This window comes from Microtus oregoni, unplaced genomic scaffold, assembly GCF_018167655.1.
Source record: "Microtus oregoni isolate MIOR12 unplaced genomic scaffold, Mior012 000009F_ref0000495, whole genome shotgun sequence".
NCBI lineage: Eukaryota > Metazoa > Chordata > Mammalia > Rodentia > Cricetidae > Microtus > Microtus oregoni.
The window spans coordinates 16,075,213-16,091,970 of NW_024543068.1; the positions used below are offsets into that span (position 1 = coordinate 16,075,213).

The window sequence follows — 16,758 nt, forward strand, 5'->3', positions numbered from 1 at the left end:
GATAAACTTCGTGAAGTTTCACACATGTTCATGGTCTTGTTGGCATGTGTCCATTGTCAGACATTAAATGACATAAAATCCACACAGTTCCCTGTAGTTGGCTAGATTTGGGGGGGATTCACAGTCAATATTTGTCTTTCAGTGTCATAGACAGTTAGTTTGGGGGAGATCAGAACTTTCAGAAATTGGTCCCCAATTTATTCATTCTCTTAATCATCAGTTATTCATCTAGGATCTCTGAGTATGACTCCACCTTCTTAAAACTCCCCCTCCCTCCCTCTCCCCCCTTTCTCCCTCCTCTCTCCCTTTCTCTCTCTTCCTCCCTCTTTCTCTTTTCCTCCCTCCCCTTCTCCTTCTCTTTCTCTCCCTCCCTCTCTCTTATTCCCTCTCTTCCTCTCTCTTTCCCTCCATCCCTCTGCCCCATCTCTCTCCCCTCCTCTGCTATGTGCACATGTGTATGTGTGCCTTGGCTTTAGTAAACAAGTGTGTTTCTATCTATCCCTTTGCACTTTGGCCTCTGTACAGTTCGATCCTTTACTCTTTCTTTACTACAGAAGAGCAAGCCCAAAGCATGTTACTCTATTGCCATACAGTCACCTGACCCATGGTGCTTTAAACTGTAATTTTATAACCAGAGGCAGCAGAGGTATGGAGTTGAGCAACCATGGACTCTGCATACTTTTGGTCAGAAGCCCAACTTCTCTACTGACTTAACCACACGAGTAAGAAACATTTTATTACCTATGATGTAACTCTCTCACTGATAAAATAGGAATATCTTTCTTCCAGAACTTATTGGGATGTCTCGCGATGTTCTGGTTTCATGGTGTGTGTTCAATAAGCAAGGCTGGTAGCAGCAGTGTGATGAATGAACAGCATCTTCAGGAGACACTACTGAGGGGATCAGGTTACTGGAATCTCTGTATGACTGTAATTAATGCATATGCTAGACTCTGGTCACTGGGATGAGTCCTCGCTTGAATTTATGAAATAGTAGAACCAGACAGGGCCTTGCACCTTCTAAAGCACTTGCTCCTAAACATTATTATCAGAAGTACACATAGGGTAGAGCATTTCCTGTAAACCCATTATGGTGCTAGTCTCAACTTACAAGTAAAGACTATGAAGGTCCTGACCAAATCATGAGACCTAGAAATAAAAACAGCTTTTCAAATGACTTGCTTAATTGAGTCAAGAATGAGTACTTTCCAATTTCAACTTTCAAATCCCAACACAGCAACAACCCAACTCTTACTAAGGCTTCACTAATTGCAAAGTCATTCTGGGAACTGATTCTGACACCTTCAGGAACTTGGACAGAAGCTGAGTGATCTTTGGAATAATCCCTGTTTTGACTCCTTATCTTTTGAAGCTTTGTTTGCCCAATAATTATCAAAACTGGCCATACTGGAACTTTTGCCTAGGTATCACCAAGCTCCAGGCAAGTCCATGCTCTCTCAGGAATACTGGAACCAAGGGGATGGCTCAGTGAGTAAGCATACCTGCTGTGCCACTGTGAGAAACTGAGTTCGAATCCTCAGAACATGAAAGATGAGCACCTGTAATCCCAGGGCTCCTGTGGGGAGATGGAAGATGGAGACAGGAGAATCCCTGGGAGTTGGCAGGCCAGTTAACCTAGCATACACAGTAGAAAAACAATAATTAGATCCTGTCTCAGACAAGGTAGAAGATGGCTGACAGCCAAGATTGTCTTCTGAGTTCTGCACGAGTGCTGTAGTGTGTGAACCCTTGCATTCACACACTAGAATGCTTGTGTGCACACACTAGATCCGTGATGTTTCTTATTTACTCCTTTAAGGGAGCATCGTGGTACGATGGAAAATCCCGAAGCCTGAAACCTGATAAATAGATATGGACCCAAGGCATAGTGATGTCATCTGCATGGGTTCTAGAGATTTTGTCGTTGCTGAAGCAATAGAAATAATATGATCTATCTATCTGTGAGATGTTAACTTCAAAATACAAATAGGAAAAAAAATGCAAAAATGCACCCTTATCACTTGGCCATCTCCTTCAGGTGCTCAGTCATTCAACAAACATTTACTAAATGTTTGGTATGTCCTAGTTCATTACTCAGCCCTGAGGATAGAGAAATAAGACCAGCTGGCCTTTCATCTCCCAAGGATCTTCCTCTCAGAGAGAAAGGACCAGTGTACACACACAAATATAGACACACAGGAGAACAGTATGTTTGGGAAGGAGTCAATAAAAAGGAGCAAGAGCTCCCTACTGTGTGTGAGAGACAAGCTCCTTGTGTGCCAGAGACACACTCAAGAGTTAAGGCACCTTCATTAAGGACATAGGAAGTGGGAGGGAAGGTGGTATGTGACTGACTTTCTCCTGTATTACAAGGAACCGTTGACATGTAACAGATACTGCTGACGTCTTCATGATCCAGGAGAATCCCCAGTTTTATGCCTATCACTACAGAATTATGGCTGCTGAGTCTACAGCAAACAGTAACAAAACCTCTTGGAGACAGGAGTTTCGCCTGCATGATAATTTCACTCATTAAGCAAGTGACTGGTTTCTATATATCTCCAGCTCACAGCACGCGTCTTCAAAATAACAGGTTTTTGCAGCTCACAGACCTTTGGGGGGTCTCTGGAAATAGTCAAAGCCACAGATGTCAAATATGCAAATGGCAGGATCTACTCTAATTAAATAGCAGAGGCCTCCTGTAAGGAAGAACGCAGTATTGACTTGTGGCACGTGTGTAACCTAAATTATATGCTGACGCTGGAAAGTATTTGACCTCTCATTTTACAAATTATAAAGATGAATTCAGAGAGTGAAAGTGATTTTTCTCAATATCACATTAGATATGATGGAAAGTCAGGCTTGGGAGAACATTAGAAGCTACCAATGTGAATGTCCCCTTCTACTTCAGACATCTCTGTTTTATTTTTATTCACCAGTAAAATGTTAAGTTTGGAAAGAATATGACAATTTGGATGTGAAAACTACCTTGGGAGTGTGAATCTTGAAATATTATGTGTCTAATGTCTTAACTAAGAATAATAATACAGCATGGACTATTTTTAATACCTTGGTTCACCTTGAGACTGTTTGGGAAGTAAGACCCTGTACCATTGGGTTTTATCCTTAGTAAAGGTTTGTCTTCATTGGACTCTCCTGACTCCAAAGGTCAAAGTTTCCTCTTTCACTCCTAAGAACAAAGATGCTTTCATAGAGCCAGGCTAGTTAGTGAGGCTCCTTCTTGACCTGATCTTTCCATCAAATTCCTAGGTGGTTTTGTATGGGTTAGACGTGTGCCTTTCTTTCTACATTTGTATAGGCTTCCCCTGACCCATGAAGGAGGCAGGAGACTGATTATTCAAGATGTTGTTTTCTTATTATTTTTTAATGAGAAATTAAACTATGCTTCCCAATCCAGTCTAAAGTCCTGGCAGAAAGCCTGTAGTATATACTTGATAGCCAAAGACAGACTACTTGATCTTCAAATACAGTAAGCACCACATATGTAGACTCTACGTCATTGAGGGACTTTTTGTAAAAATCAAATGATTTGAGGATTTTGCTAACTAACATCGCATAAATATTCTCAAGTATCACACTAGTTATCATTCATACAAGTTATACTCTTACCTCTACCATCCACTGAGTATACATGGAAGAAGGAAAATAGAAAGGAACCAGCAGAAGTTTGGAGGAGGGGTGAGGAGGGGTGTGGAGGGGTGAGGAGGGGGATGGGTTGACAAATGTGGGCAAAATTCTGTGATCTATTATGAGAACGTCACAATAAAACCCATTATTTTATTTGCTCATGTAAAAGAACTGACTTAAACTTAAAGAAGGATTTAAAGCTAAAAAGTATTTATTCTGGAACATTCTGATAAGTGGATGCTAGTACAAGGTCGGCCATTGATGCCTTCCTTTGCTAAGTATCAGCATGTGTGGGTACCTTCTGGAAAATCTTTCCTTGCATGCACCCAGTCCGGTTGCCATTTCGTGTCGTGTGAAGTCCCCGAAGAAGCACTTATTCATGATCCAGATGACACTGTAGTGAGCCCTTGAGCTGGTTCTCTCAAAATAGTGGCATCTTGGCAGCATCTTACTACTCCAAATATAAGAAGTCTGACTGTAGAATGGGCAATGAATGCCATCTCTCTCTAGTAGGCCAGCTCCCCCCAGACATTTTGGTCTAATTTCTCCTGTGTATCCCTTGTGACATTCATTGAACCCACGGCTGGCTCTAACCTTTTCTTTCCGGGTTGTGGTGACTGAGAAGACGAGCTGTTAGCAGCATGGCAACTACCTCAGCAGGAAGGTCGCCCATTGCCTGGGCTGTAAACCTTCACATGTGTTCATTCTGCTTCCCTCTGCTCCATTAATCTGTATTTGTAGAGTATTTTCTCATGCTTGCTCTTTCCTATAAACATGCCCTGCTACAGCCTTTCTTGATTGATTGGATATGCTCCAGGGTCAGCGGCACCTCTGCTGTGGTGTTCCTGCACTCAACATCTTCCTCCTGAGAGCCTTCAGTCCCTCTTCTCCTCTAATCTGATACCCCTCCCGGCATTCCTTTCATCCTCACTGTTGGCATCCCCACTAGGCTGTCCTCTGTCCTCTCTCTGATCTATGACTTTGAATAAGCAAGAAGAAGCTGGGAAAGTATCTCTTTAAAAAGCCTGTCACTTGGACAGCAACACTTACTGCATGGTAGCACCAAGAAGATGGATGTCTCCCAGGAACCAAAGCCCCGTGATGGTGCTCTTTCCTCCTTCACCATAATGAATTTGCTTGTCTCTGTGCAAGGCAGAGAGATTTAATCCTGAAGATCCAGCAGAGACGAGAGCTGGTATCAGAGAGCCACCTGGGACCGAGGCAACATGGAGAGTTGCCTTCTTGTTCTGACGGATTTCCTCCTGAGTGTGTGGTCTTAGTCTCTCGGCATCTCTGTCCCTTGCCACCACGATTTCATTGATTTCATTGATTACTTCTGGTACACTATAGACCCTGACGACCACCGCTTCTCTCCAGGCATACTTGCAGCCTCTCCCCCAACCTGGAAAACTCTCCAGTCTTAAAGGTCAAATTCTCTGGAGGGAATCGATCTTTCTAGAAATCTGACCATGTAAAAGGCCACTGGCCACCATGTGTTTGTAGTCAAGTCCTTCCTCCTACTCTCGCCTTCCCACACCAACTAACCTTTCTAACTGGTTGATGGGGTGGAAACATGAAGTTGCCATGACAATTCCGTGAGTGACCGAAAGAGTTGTATTGATAGGTGGTGGGCAACGTGACTTAGGAGGGAGTCTCTGGCAAGACAGGCCCCCTGTCCTCTCTAAACTAGCACAGAGTATAAGGTCTGAAGTGGGGCACCGATGCTCCAGTGGTCTATGCTATGACAGTTAGCTAGACGAATGTGAGCGCCCATACCTAAACAATGCATCCCACTGACAATGCATGTCACAGCCAGGATGAAGCATGCTGGAACAACAGAAAACATTCCCAGTGGGTGATGCTGAGTGGCACAAAATCTCAAAGCGACCAGGGTGATTGCTCTGTTCACTGATCTGCCCTTGCCAGGAGAGTAACATCATTGGATAATCTCCCATTTTCAGGTGCATTATTTGGGACTGAGTCCCTTCCAAAGGCTCTTCTTAGGTTTGAGTATCCAGAGTAGCCTGTGTTCAAGACCAAGGTAGAAAGTTGTCATGCTTCTTCTAACAGTCAAGTGACACTCCTTCAACCTCTTCCCCTCTACCTGATCCCTGCTGGACCAGCTGGATGACTGGATTCAGCGGGAGCCAGCAGGAAAATCTTCATTATACTAGGAGGTGCAGCTTGAGGCCTCTCCAGGAACTCCTGGGAGCTCTTCTCCGTAAGTGGCACAGTGTGTGTTTCTATCAGGTGTCCAGGGCTGTGGAAGAAAATAGGACTCTCCGTCAGTGTCAGGTCTGGGAAACGAGTAGCGGCTGTCGCAGGGGGCTGTGTTGAGAAGGATCTGTGAGATCATACCTGAACTCGGCTGTAGATATGAGATTAGGCTGCTTATCTGTCAGACCTATTACATGGGGTAGAAATAGAGAGATATTCATGAAACAGAAGAAGTAGGAGCTTACGTCTCCTTGAGATGTGTTAATGCAAAGTGACTATTCTTTATTTTTTTATTTATTTAAAAAATTTTAACTTTACATACTAGCCCCAATTACTGCTCACTCCTCCTCTCCCAACCCCTCCCCTCCTCTTCCTCCCATCCCACCTCAGAGGAGGTAAGACCTCTCTTGGGAAGTCAACAAAGTCTGGTATACCAAATTGAGGCAGGACCAAGCCCTTCTCCCCTGTATTAAGGCTGAGCAATGTATCCCACCATAGGGAATGGGCTCCAAAAAACCAGTTGATGCACCCAGGATAAATCCTGGTCCCACACCAGCCCCCCACAACAGCTCAAGCCCCATAACTGTCACTCACTTTCAGAGGGCTTAGTTTAGTCCTATGCAGGATCCCCAGCTCTCGGTCCAGGGTCCATGAGCTCCCACAAGCTCGGGTCAGCTGTTTCCATGGTTTTCACAGTCATGGTCTTGACTCCCACACCTTGCTCATATGATCCCTCCTCTCTCTTTTCAACTGAACTCCGGGAGCTCAGCCCAGGGCTTGACTGTGGATCACTGCATCTGCTTCCATCAGTTATTACATGTAGGTGCTATGGTGACAATTAGGGTAAACACGAATCTGATTATAGAGGAAGGCCTGTCCAGGTACCCTCTCCACTATCGCTAAGGGTCTTAGCTAGGGTTATCCTTGTAGACCCTGGGAATTTACCTAGCCCCTGGTTTCTTCCTAACCCTACAATGGCTCCCTCTATCAAGATATCTTTTTCATTTCCCCCTCTCAATTCCTCTCCCAACTCAGTCATCTAAAGCCCTCATGTTTCCACCCCCCATTCCCTCCCCTTCTACCCTTCTCCCAATTTACCAGGAGATCTTAACTATTTCCCTTTTCTGGGGCCCTCCATGTGTCTTAGGGTCTTCCTTTTTACATAGCTTCTCTGGAGTTAAGGATTGTAACCTGGTTATCCCTTGCTTTACATCTAATATCCACTAATGAGTGAGTACATACCATGCTTGTCTTTCTGAGTCTGGATTTGAAAAAAAAAACTTACTCAGGATGTTTTTTTTCAAGTTCCATCCATTTGTCTGCAAATTTCAAGAGGTCATTGTTTTTTGATAACTGAGTAATACTCCACTGTATAAATATACCACATTTTCTTTATCCATCCTTCAGTTGAGGGGCATCTATGTGGTTTTCAGGTTCTATCTATTACAAATAATGCTGCTATGAACATAGTTGTGCAAATGTGTTTGTGGTGTGATTGTGTATCCTTTCAGTATATACCCAGGAGTGGTATCGCTGGGTCTTGAGGTAGATTGATTCTCAGTTTTCTGAGAAAACCACCATACTGATTTCCAGAGTGGCTACACAAGTTTGCACTCTCATCAGCAGTCAAGGAGTGTTCCCTTTACTCCACATCCTCTCCAGCATAAGCTATCATCAATTCTTTTATCTTAGCCATTCAGACAGGTGTAAGATGGTATCTCAGAGTTGTTTTCATTTGCATTTCCCTGATGATTAAAGGTGTTGAACATTTCCTTAAATGCCTTTCAGCCATTTGAGATTCTTCTGCTGAGAGTTCTCTATTTGGATCTGTACTTCATTTTTTAATTGGATTATTTGGTATTTTAATGTATAGGTTCTTGAGTTCTTTGCATATTTTGGGGATCAGTCCTCTGTCAGATGTGGAGCTGGTAAAGATCTTTTCCCATTCTGTAGGCTGTCATTTTGTCTTGTTGACCATGCCCTTTGCTTTACAGAAACTTCTCAGTTTCAGGAGGTCCCATTTATTAATTGTTGCTCTCAGTGTCTGTGCTACTGGGATTATACTTAGGAAGTGGTTTCCTGTGCCCGTGCACTCAAGGCAACTTCCCACTTTCTCTTCTATCAGGTTCAGTGTAACTGGATTTATATTTAAATCTTTCATTTATTTGGACTTGAGTTTTATGAGTGGGGTACATACATGGATCTATTTGCATTCTTCTACATGTAGACATCCAGTTATGCCAGTACCACTTGTTGAAGATACTTTCTTTTTTTCCATTGTACAATTTTGGATTCTTTGTCAAAAATCAGGTGTTCATAGGTGTGTGGATTAATATCAGGGTCTTCAGTTTGATTCCATTGATTCATGTGTCTGTTTTTATGCCAATACCAAGCTGTTTTATTACTGTGGCTCTATAGTAGAGCTTGAAGTCAATGATGGTGATGCTTCTGGAAGTTCCTTTATTGTACAGGATTGTTTTGGCTCTCCTGGGCTATTTTGGTTTTTCCATATAAACCTGAGTATTGTTCTTTTGAGGTCTGTGAAGAGTTGTGTTGTGATTTTGATAGACATTTCATTGAATCTGTAGATTGATTTTGGTAAGATTGCCATTTTTTATTATGTTGATCCTACCTATCCAAGAGCATGGGGATTATTTCCATTTTCTGATACCGTCTTCAATTTCTTTCATTAAAAATGTAAAGTTTCTGTCATACAGGTCTTTCACTTGTTTGGTTAGAGTTACCCAAAGATATTTTATGTTATTTGTGGGTTTTGTGAAGGGTGACCTTTCTCTGATTTCTTTTTTAGCCCATATATCATTTGTATATAGGAGGGATACTGATTTTTTTTATCTAATCCTATATCTTGCCACATTACTGAAGGTGTTTATCAGCTGTAGGAGTTCCCTGGAAGTGTTCCTGGGGTCACTGATGTATAGTATCATATCATCTGCAAATAGCAAAAGTTTGACTTCTTTCTTTCCAGTTTGTATCCCCTTGATCTCCCTTTGTTGTCTTTTTTTCTCTACTTAGAACTTACAGTAATATGTTGAATAAATATGGAGAGAAGTATGTTTTTTTCCTGATTTTAGTGGAATCACTTTGAGTTTCTCTTCATTTAATTTGATGTTGGCTGTTGGTTTGCTATATATTACCTTTATTATGTTTAGGAATGTTCCTTGTATTCCTGCTCTCTCCAAAACCTTTAGCATTAAAGGTGCTGGATTTTTGTTGAAGGTTTTTTGCGGCACCTAATGAGATGATCATGTGGTTTTTTTCTTTCAGTTTATTTATTGTCAGATTTTTGTATGTCAAACCATCCCTGCATCTCTGGGATGAAGCCAACTTGATCATGGTGAATGATTTGTTTGATGTGTTCTTTGATTTGGTTTGCCAGTATTTTATTGAGTAGTTTCACGTCAATGATCATGATGGAGATTGGTCTGTAATTCTCTTTCTTAGTTGAGTCTTTGTGTGGTTTGGGTATCAGGATAACTGTAGCTTCGTAAAAGAAGTTTGGTAGTGTTCCTTCTGTTTCTATTGTGTGAAACAATTTGAGGAATATTGGTATTAGATCTTTTTAAAAATTCTGGTAGAATTCTATGCTGGAGACATGTGGCCCTGGGTTTTTGTTCTTCTTGTTGTTGGGAGACTTTTAATGACTGCTTCTATTTCCTTTGGGGTTATAGGTCTACTTAAATTGTTTATCTGGTCTTGATTTAATTTTGGTATGTGGTACCTATCAAGAAAATTCTCCATTTCTTTAACGTTTTCCAATTTTGTGGATTACTGGTCTTTAAAGTATGACCTAATGATTCTCTGGATTGCCTCAGTGTCTGTTGTTATGCCCCCTTTTCATTTCTGATTATATTAATTTGGGTAGTCTCTCTCTCTGCATTTTGGTTAGTTTGAATTAGGGTTTGTCTATCCTGTTGATTTTCTCAAAGAACCAACTCTTTGTTTCACTGATTCTTTGTATTGTGCTCTTTGTTTCTTTTTTTTTAATTATTGATTTCAGCCTTCAATTAGATTATTTCCTGGCATCTACTCCTCTTGGGTGAATCTGATTCTTTTTGTTCTAGAACTTTCATATATGCTGTTAAGTCACTGGTGTAAGATTTCTCCAACTTCTTTATGTGGGCATTTAGTGCTATGAACTTTCTTTCCTCTTAGCACTGCTTTCATTGTGTTCCATAAATTTGGATACATTGTAATTTCATTTTCATTGAATTCTTGGAAGTCTTTAATTGCTTTATTTATTTCTTCCTTGACCCAGTGATGATTCAGTTGAACATTGTTTAATTTCCATGAGTTTGTAGGCTTTCTGCAATTAGTGTTGTTGGATTCTTACTTTAAGCCATGGTTATCCAATAAGATACAGGGGTTATTATTATTACAAATTTTTGTATCTGTTGAGGTTTGCTTTGTTATTGAACATGTGGTCAATTTTAGAGAAGATTCTATGAGGTGCTGAAAAGAAAGTTTATTCTTTTGTGTTTGGGTGGAATATTCTATAAATATCTGCTAATTCCATTTGAGTTATAACGTCTATTAGTTCCCTTATTTCTCTGCTAAGTTTTTTGACTGGCTGACCTGTCCATTGGTGAGAGTATGATGCTGAAGTCTCCCACTATTAATGTGTGGGGTTTGATGTGTGATTTAAGTTTTAGTAATGTTTCTTTTATAAATGTTGTTGCACTTTTATTTGTGGCATTTATGTTCAGAACTGAGACTTTGTCTTGATGGCTTTTTCCTGTGATGTGTTTGAAGTGTCCTTCTCCATCCCTTTAATTAATTTTAGTTTGAAGTCTATTTTCCTAGATATTAAGGTAGTTACATCAGCTTTCTTCTTAGATTCATTTGATTGGAAACTCTTTTCCCAACCCTTTACTCTGAGGTAATTTATGTCTTTGAGGTTGAGGTGTGTTTCTTGTATGCAGAAGGATAAGTCCTATTTTCATACCCATTCTGTTAGCCTGTGTCTTTTTAGAGGTGAATTGAGTTCATTGATATAAAGATATATTAATGGCCAGTAATAGTTAATTTCTGTTATTTTTGGTTTTGTTAGTTGTGGTGGTAGTGTTTGTGTATTTCCCTCCTTTTGGGTTTGCTAGTGTAAGTCTGTTTCCTGTGTTTTTGTGGGTGCAGCTAACTTCCTTGGGTTGGAGTTTTTCTTCTAATGCTTTCTGTAGGAATGGATTTGTAGATATTGTTTAAATCTGGTTTTGTCATGGAATATCTTGTTTTCTCTGTCTACGGTGATTGAGAGCTTTGCTGGTTATAGTAGTTCAGCCTGGCATTCGTGGTTTCTTAGTGTCTGCTGAAAGTCTGTCCAGGACCTTCTGGCTTTCAGAGTATTTATTGAGAAGTTGGGTGTAATTCTGATAGGTCTGCCTTTATATATTACTTAGCCTTTTTCCTTTGCAGCTCTTAATGTTCATTCTTTATTTTGTATGTTTAGTGTTTTGATTATTACATGCAAAGGTTTTTTTTTTTTTGGTCTAGTCTATTTGGTGTTCTGTAAGCCTCTTGTATTTTCATAGGCATATCTTTCTTTAGGCTGGGAAAGTTTTCTTCTATGATTTTATTGAATATATTTTCTGTGCTTTTGAACTGGAATTTTCCTTCTTCTATCCTTATTCTTCTTAGGTTTGTTCATTTTATGGTGTACCAGATTTCCTGGATTTTGTGTGAAGCTTTTGTTGGATTTACCATTTTCTTTGGCTGATGAATCTCTTTCCTCTCTCGTATCTTCAACACCTGAGATCCTGTCTTCCATCTTTTACATTCTGTTGGTTATATTTGCATCTGCAGTTCCTGTTCATTTACCTAGGTTTTCCATTCCCAGAATTGCTTCAGTTTGTATTTCCTTGATTGCCTCTACTTCAGTTTTCAAGTCTTGAACTGTTTCCTTTACTTGTTTGATTGTTCTTTTCTTGGCTTTATTTAAGGGATTTATTGACTTCTTCCAATTTTCTGTTTGTCTTTTCCTCCATTTCTTTAAGGGAATTTTTCATTTTCCCTTTAAGGGTCTCTATTATATTTATAAAGCTAGTTTTTAAGGTCATTTTCTTTTGGTTATTCTACGTTGTGATGTTTAGGTCTTGCTGTTGTAGAACAATCTGTTTCTGGTGCTACCATATTGCTCTTCATGTTGTTGAATGTATTCCTCCACTGCTGTCTACCGAGCTCTTCCTCCACTCATTGCAGGCGGGGCCTGTGTCTCCGGTGTCCACTCTTCCTCCAGGTGCACATGGGGCCTGTGGCTCTGGTGGTTGCTGATGTGGCAGGGTATAGTGGGGGTGGGTGGGGAGGATGCTGCTGCCTGGTCACTTGGGGGTGCTGTAGGTGGCATGACTATTCTTTCTTTATGCTGGGTCAACCTATCTCTTCCTTGTCCTTCATAACATGGAACACTATGTGAGTCCACAGAAGCATGAATTCTTAATGGACACGTGAAGCATATAGTTTTTAAAAAATAAGACTAGAATCATCCAGATTCCCTTCTAATGCACTAGGTTTCATAAATTAGATGACTATTTTCCAAATTTCTTCTATCTCGGGTCATTTTTATCATCTGCCATTTCTCTTAGGTACCTATGTTCTAGGACATTCTGATCTGGTAATTAACGATTACATTTTTATACAAGAGAGCAAACATAACCAGGGTTACTGTGATGAGTTAAAATCAGAGAGAAACGACATCTTAATTAACCTTTGTGGACTGCTGAATCTATTGTGTCTGCTTTGGGGGCTGAGGAGAGGATGGAATGAACTCAGCCAAGTTCTGACTGTCAAAGGGATTAATGGATGGCAATGTTTTGAAAATGGTATATACTGATGCTGTGAAGTCGTCTGATGTGGTAACTCTGTAGAGATATCGGAATATTCTAGAAGAATGGAAATATTGTTAGTTCCTGGGCCTTACCATTGCTGTTCAGAATTCTGGGAAAGCTTATTATTGCTCCTGCTAATGTTCTTATATAATAAAAGTTCCATTATTTGTGTAATAACACAAGATTCCACTTCAAGTATATAAGGATTTTGTGATATCATTAGGGTGACTATTTGCTTTGTTCAGATTAGTTAATTTGCCCCAGAACATGGGTATTGTTAGGGTTAGGTATCAAAACTTGCATCTTCTGATTCTGAACACATATTCCATCTTAATCACATATTTTATTTAGTACTGAGATAAGGTCATCAATCTGGAAACAACCCTTCTCTTTTATCTCACACTAAGAAGGAAACCATTTCTCTCTCTCCATCCTGTGTGTGTGGACTGTGTTGTTGTTGCTGCTGCTGTTTGATGCATGCATGTGAGTTAGCAGGTGTAGGTGCTGAGGCCAGAGCAGGCCTTGATCTCCGGTCTCTCTTTTGCTCTCCACTGTGTTGCTTTGAGACGGGGTCTCTCACTAAACTGGGCACTCACCATTTTGGCTAGCTAGCTGATGAGCAAACACGCTTCTGGGGTTACAGGCATGCTCAGTCATGCCAAACTTCTCACGTGGGTGCTGGGGATTTAAAATCAGATCCCCATGTTTGCTGAGCAAGTCCTCTGACTCATCAAACCATCTCCCTAGCCTCCTACTTTTTTTCTCTTTAATAGCAAGAGTTGCTGGATACCCAAAGCGGTCTCAGGGTGGGAGAAATGCTGACAGTGCTGAGCAGGTTCCCAGCCCGGCTTCCGAGCTATATCACTGGGCTTCAGTGATAAAAAATGAATAGTGTGGTTTGGCAGCAAAACAGACCTGTACACTAATGGCTTCTTTCCTTTTAATTCTGAGACAACTGGGCCTAAGGGATTAGGCAGGGCCCAAACAAACTCTGTAACTCCTAGCCTAAAAATCTGGATTCATAATCTTGACTCAGTTCCCCTACTTGCCCAAGGGAATCCACAGAGGTTTCTTAATTTCATCCTTTTATCACCAGATCCTACCAACAGATGATGCATTGAAAGGCCTGTTGCCGAGGGAAAGACCGTGCAGTTAAGTCCACAAGCTGTCTTCCATGCAATCTCCATAGTGTCTGAAAGCATCCGGGACCAGGGACTAGAGGGAGTTGAAAACAAGGGGGCGTGGCTAGGGCTTAGCCTATGATATCAGGAGAGCCTATGACAGCCCTCCATATCAGCGAGGCCAGGAGAGGTCAGAGGAGGGTGTCAGTTACTTAGTGTGTAATTGGCAGGCATTTGGAGAGTTCGTCCTGGGGCTGAGCAGTAAAAACAGATGGTCCCTATCCTCAGGGAGGCTATGGTCTGGTGAGAAAATGGTTCTGTGTGATAGTTGTCTCTTCTGTAAAAAGGAACCGCCCACGGCTGAGATGAAAGAGAGGCAAACCTCCCTCTGTCAGTTTGGTGTCATTCATGGTGACTTGCGTGCTCCATTCTTCAGCTGATTCAGAACTTATTAGAAGGAATAACGAGTTGGCCTGGGCTCAGGGTGGCACAGACAGACACCAGAAGGTGCTGGCTTCAGGAGTGAATGGTTCTTGTGTAGTCTACATCCTTGACCAGGGTACCACCTGATTCTAACCCCCATGTCTAGCAGGATGCTCCACACAGTACAAGGATGGGCTTAATGTCTGTGGAATAAGTGAATTACTAACTGAGTGATGGATGGGTTTGTTCATGAGTCGATTCCCGGCTTATCCTCTGTCTGTGTCTACTTGCGGGTTGCTGAGCGCTCAGGGGCAGGGGCTCCAATTGGATCGTGCCTCTTGGGCCTGAGGACCAGGGAGTGCTTGCAAACCTCCCCTGTCTGTCCCTTATCACTCCTTCTCCCAAGTTCAGCAAAACCCGCAGGACCCTCTGGACACCGGCATGCTGAACCACCCACGCAGTCTGCCATCTCTCTGGCACCAGCTCTCCAGAAGGACAGCGTCTGTACCGCTCGGCTAACCCTGAACATTGGCAGTCTTTTAATCTCTTGAGACACCCTGAAAAATCAATTAAGCATTTCCTCCAGGGAGCGTGTAATTATGTCCTATCTGGGCCTTGTAATGACAGCCCCCTACCACTGCATGGGGAGCTGTCCTGCTCAGCTGCCTAGAACCTTTCCCTGGGAGGAAACTAATCTTCTTAGGCCAGACTGGACTCATTTCCACGCCGCACTTCCTGACTGTCCCTGAAGCCAGTCCTACCATGAGGACAGGCCTGTCCCTCAGAGGAACATGGGTTTTCTCATTCTTGTTCTGGTCCTGGTCATAAACTACATTGCTCAGAGTTGCACATCTGACAGGGAAGAGACTAGGTGAAGAGTCTGCTTCCCTGATCCCCTCCAGTCCTGACAGGGTTTGGAAGAAGAGGAGAAAAGTAAAGGCTTTTTGCCTTTTTTCTGTTAGCTTGAAGGGAAACGGTGTCGTAGTGGCAGAGTACCTAGCAGCCTTTCCCTAGTTATCCAGAGCAGGAAAGGCTGTCTGCCTTGTATCAAGCTGAAGAGGAAGTTGCCTCAGCTCTCTGTGTGATTCTCTTGGCTGTTTGGCTTCATTTCTCCATGGCCCTTTTGGTGGAGGGCTGGCTTCTCAATCTGTCATGGACAGTGTTCAGAGGTGTCTAGAGTCCCTGCCATGTTGAGAAGAAAGCTTAGGTCTACTTTCCTCCCGTCTTCAGAAATTCATATTCTTTTTTTCCCATTATGGGGGCGGGGGATCTGCCCGAAGTACCTGTGGTAAGCTGTAGTGGGTTCACGAGTGCATGGCCTCCCAAGTTCGTGTTCGTGCAGAACCTTGGAAGGGAGCCTTATTTGGAAGTCAGATCTTTGCAGTGCAGTTAGCTATGATTAGACTATCCTAGGGTCCTGATGAAGATGCCAGGTGAAGACACACAGAGAAGCAGGCCACACGATAGCAGAAACCATGAGGAAAGTGCTGCCGACAAGGGACCCTGGTCAGTTGCCAGTGAACACGAGAAGCTAAGAAGGTAGCACAAATCAGATCTTCCTTACAGCCTCTGGAGAATCCACCCCATGTGTTAGTCAGGCTTGACTCGGCTGTGACAATCTGAGAAAAGCAGCCTACTTTTCCCAACCAGACCCCACTTCCTAATAACCCTTTCAGTGTGAACACACGATGAGTTAACACATCAGTGAACTAATGCCTCCACGAGCCAGTCTCCTCCCAACAATTGGCTCTCCCAGCTAGCAACAGAGTCTAGGGTCCACGAATCTTTAGGGGGAATAGTTAGTATCTAAATGGTATCACCCTGCTGTTACCTTGATAATGGATTTCTAACCTTTTGATCCGATAAAAACAAATTCCAATTGCTTGAAGCTCCCTATTGTACGATCAGCCTCAGAGTGGAAGAATATCTTCCCTGCACAGTGCCTCTCTGGACTTCTCTATGCATGTGGCCAGTATCACAGCATCCACAGCATCTCTCAGAACACTGATCCTTAGGACCTGTGGCAGGTGGCATCCAGAACCTTCTCCACCAGCTTTGTTATAGACAGACTAATTACAAACCTCTTCTATTCCTGTTTGCAAATAGATGGGTACCATCAAAAATAAAAAAAAGACCACCTTGTCTAAGTCACAAACCCAGGTCTGCTTAGTTACTTAGTAACCGCAGCTCTGAAGGCCTTTTCTTCTTCCATCTGATTCCCTTATCCTTGGTCCCTTCACAGTCCTTAAACTGTGTCACCATTCTTAAGCAACGTCAACAGCTTCAGACTGTGATCCAACACAGCATGCTTATGCTTGCTCATCTACCCTTCCAGACTGCTGAAGTCTGGACCACTGGTATCTACAGCATCCTTCCGTGGAGTGGAGTCTTACATCTTGTAGCAGGGTGCAGCACATGGTTATAATCACAGCACTCAGAAGATTGATGCAGAGGCAAGAGGACTATGAGTTGCAGCCAGCCTGGGCTACATAATGAAACCCTATCTCATGATA

The 16,758-nt window shown here is 42.3% G+C and overlaps 1 protein-coding gene across 4 annotated transcripts in view; it reads left to right on the plus strand.

The window, feature by feature from the left end:
* Slc8a3 (solute carrier family 8 member A3) overlaps positions 1 to 16,758 on the plus strand; it is a 150,481-nt gene that overhangs the window by 21,083 nt on the left and 112,640 nt on the right. The window lies entirely within an intron of this gene.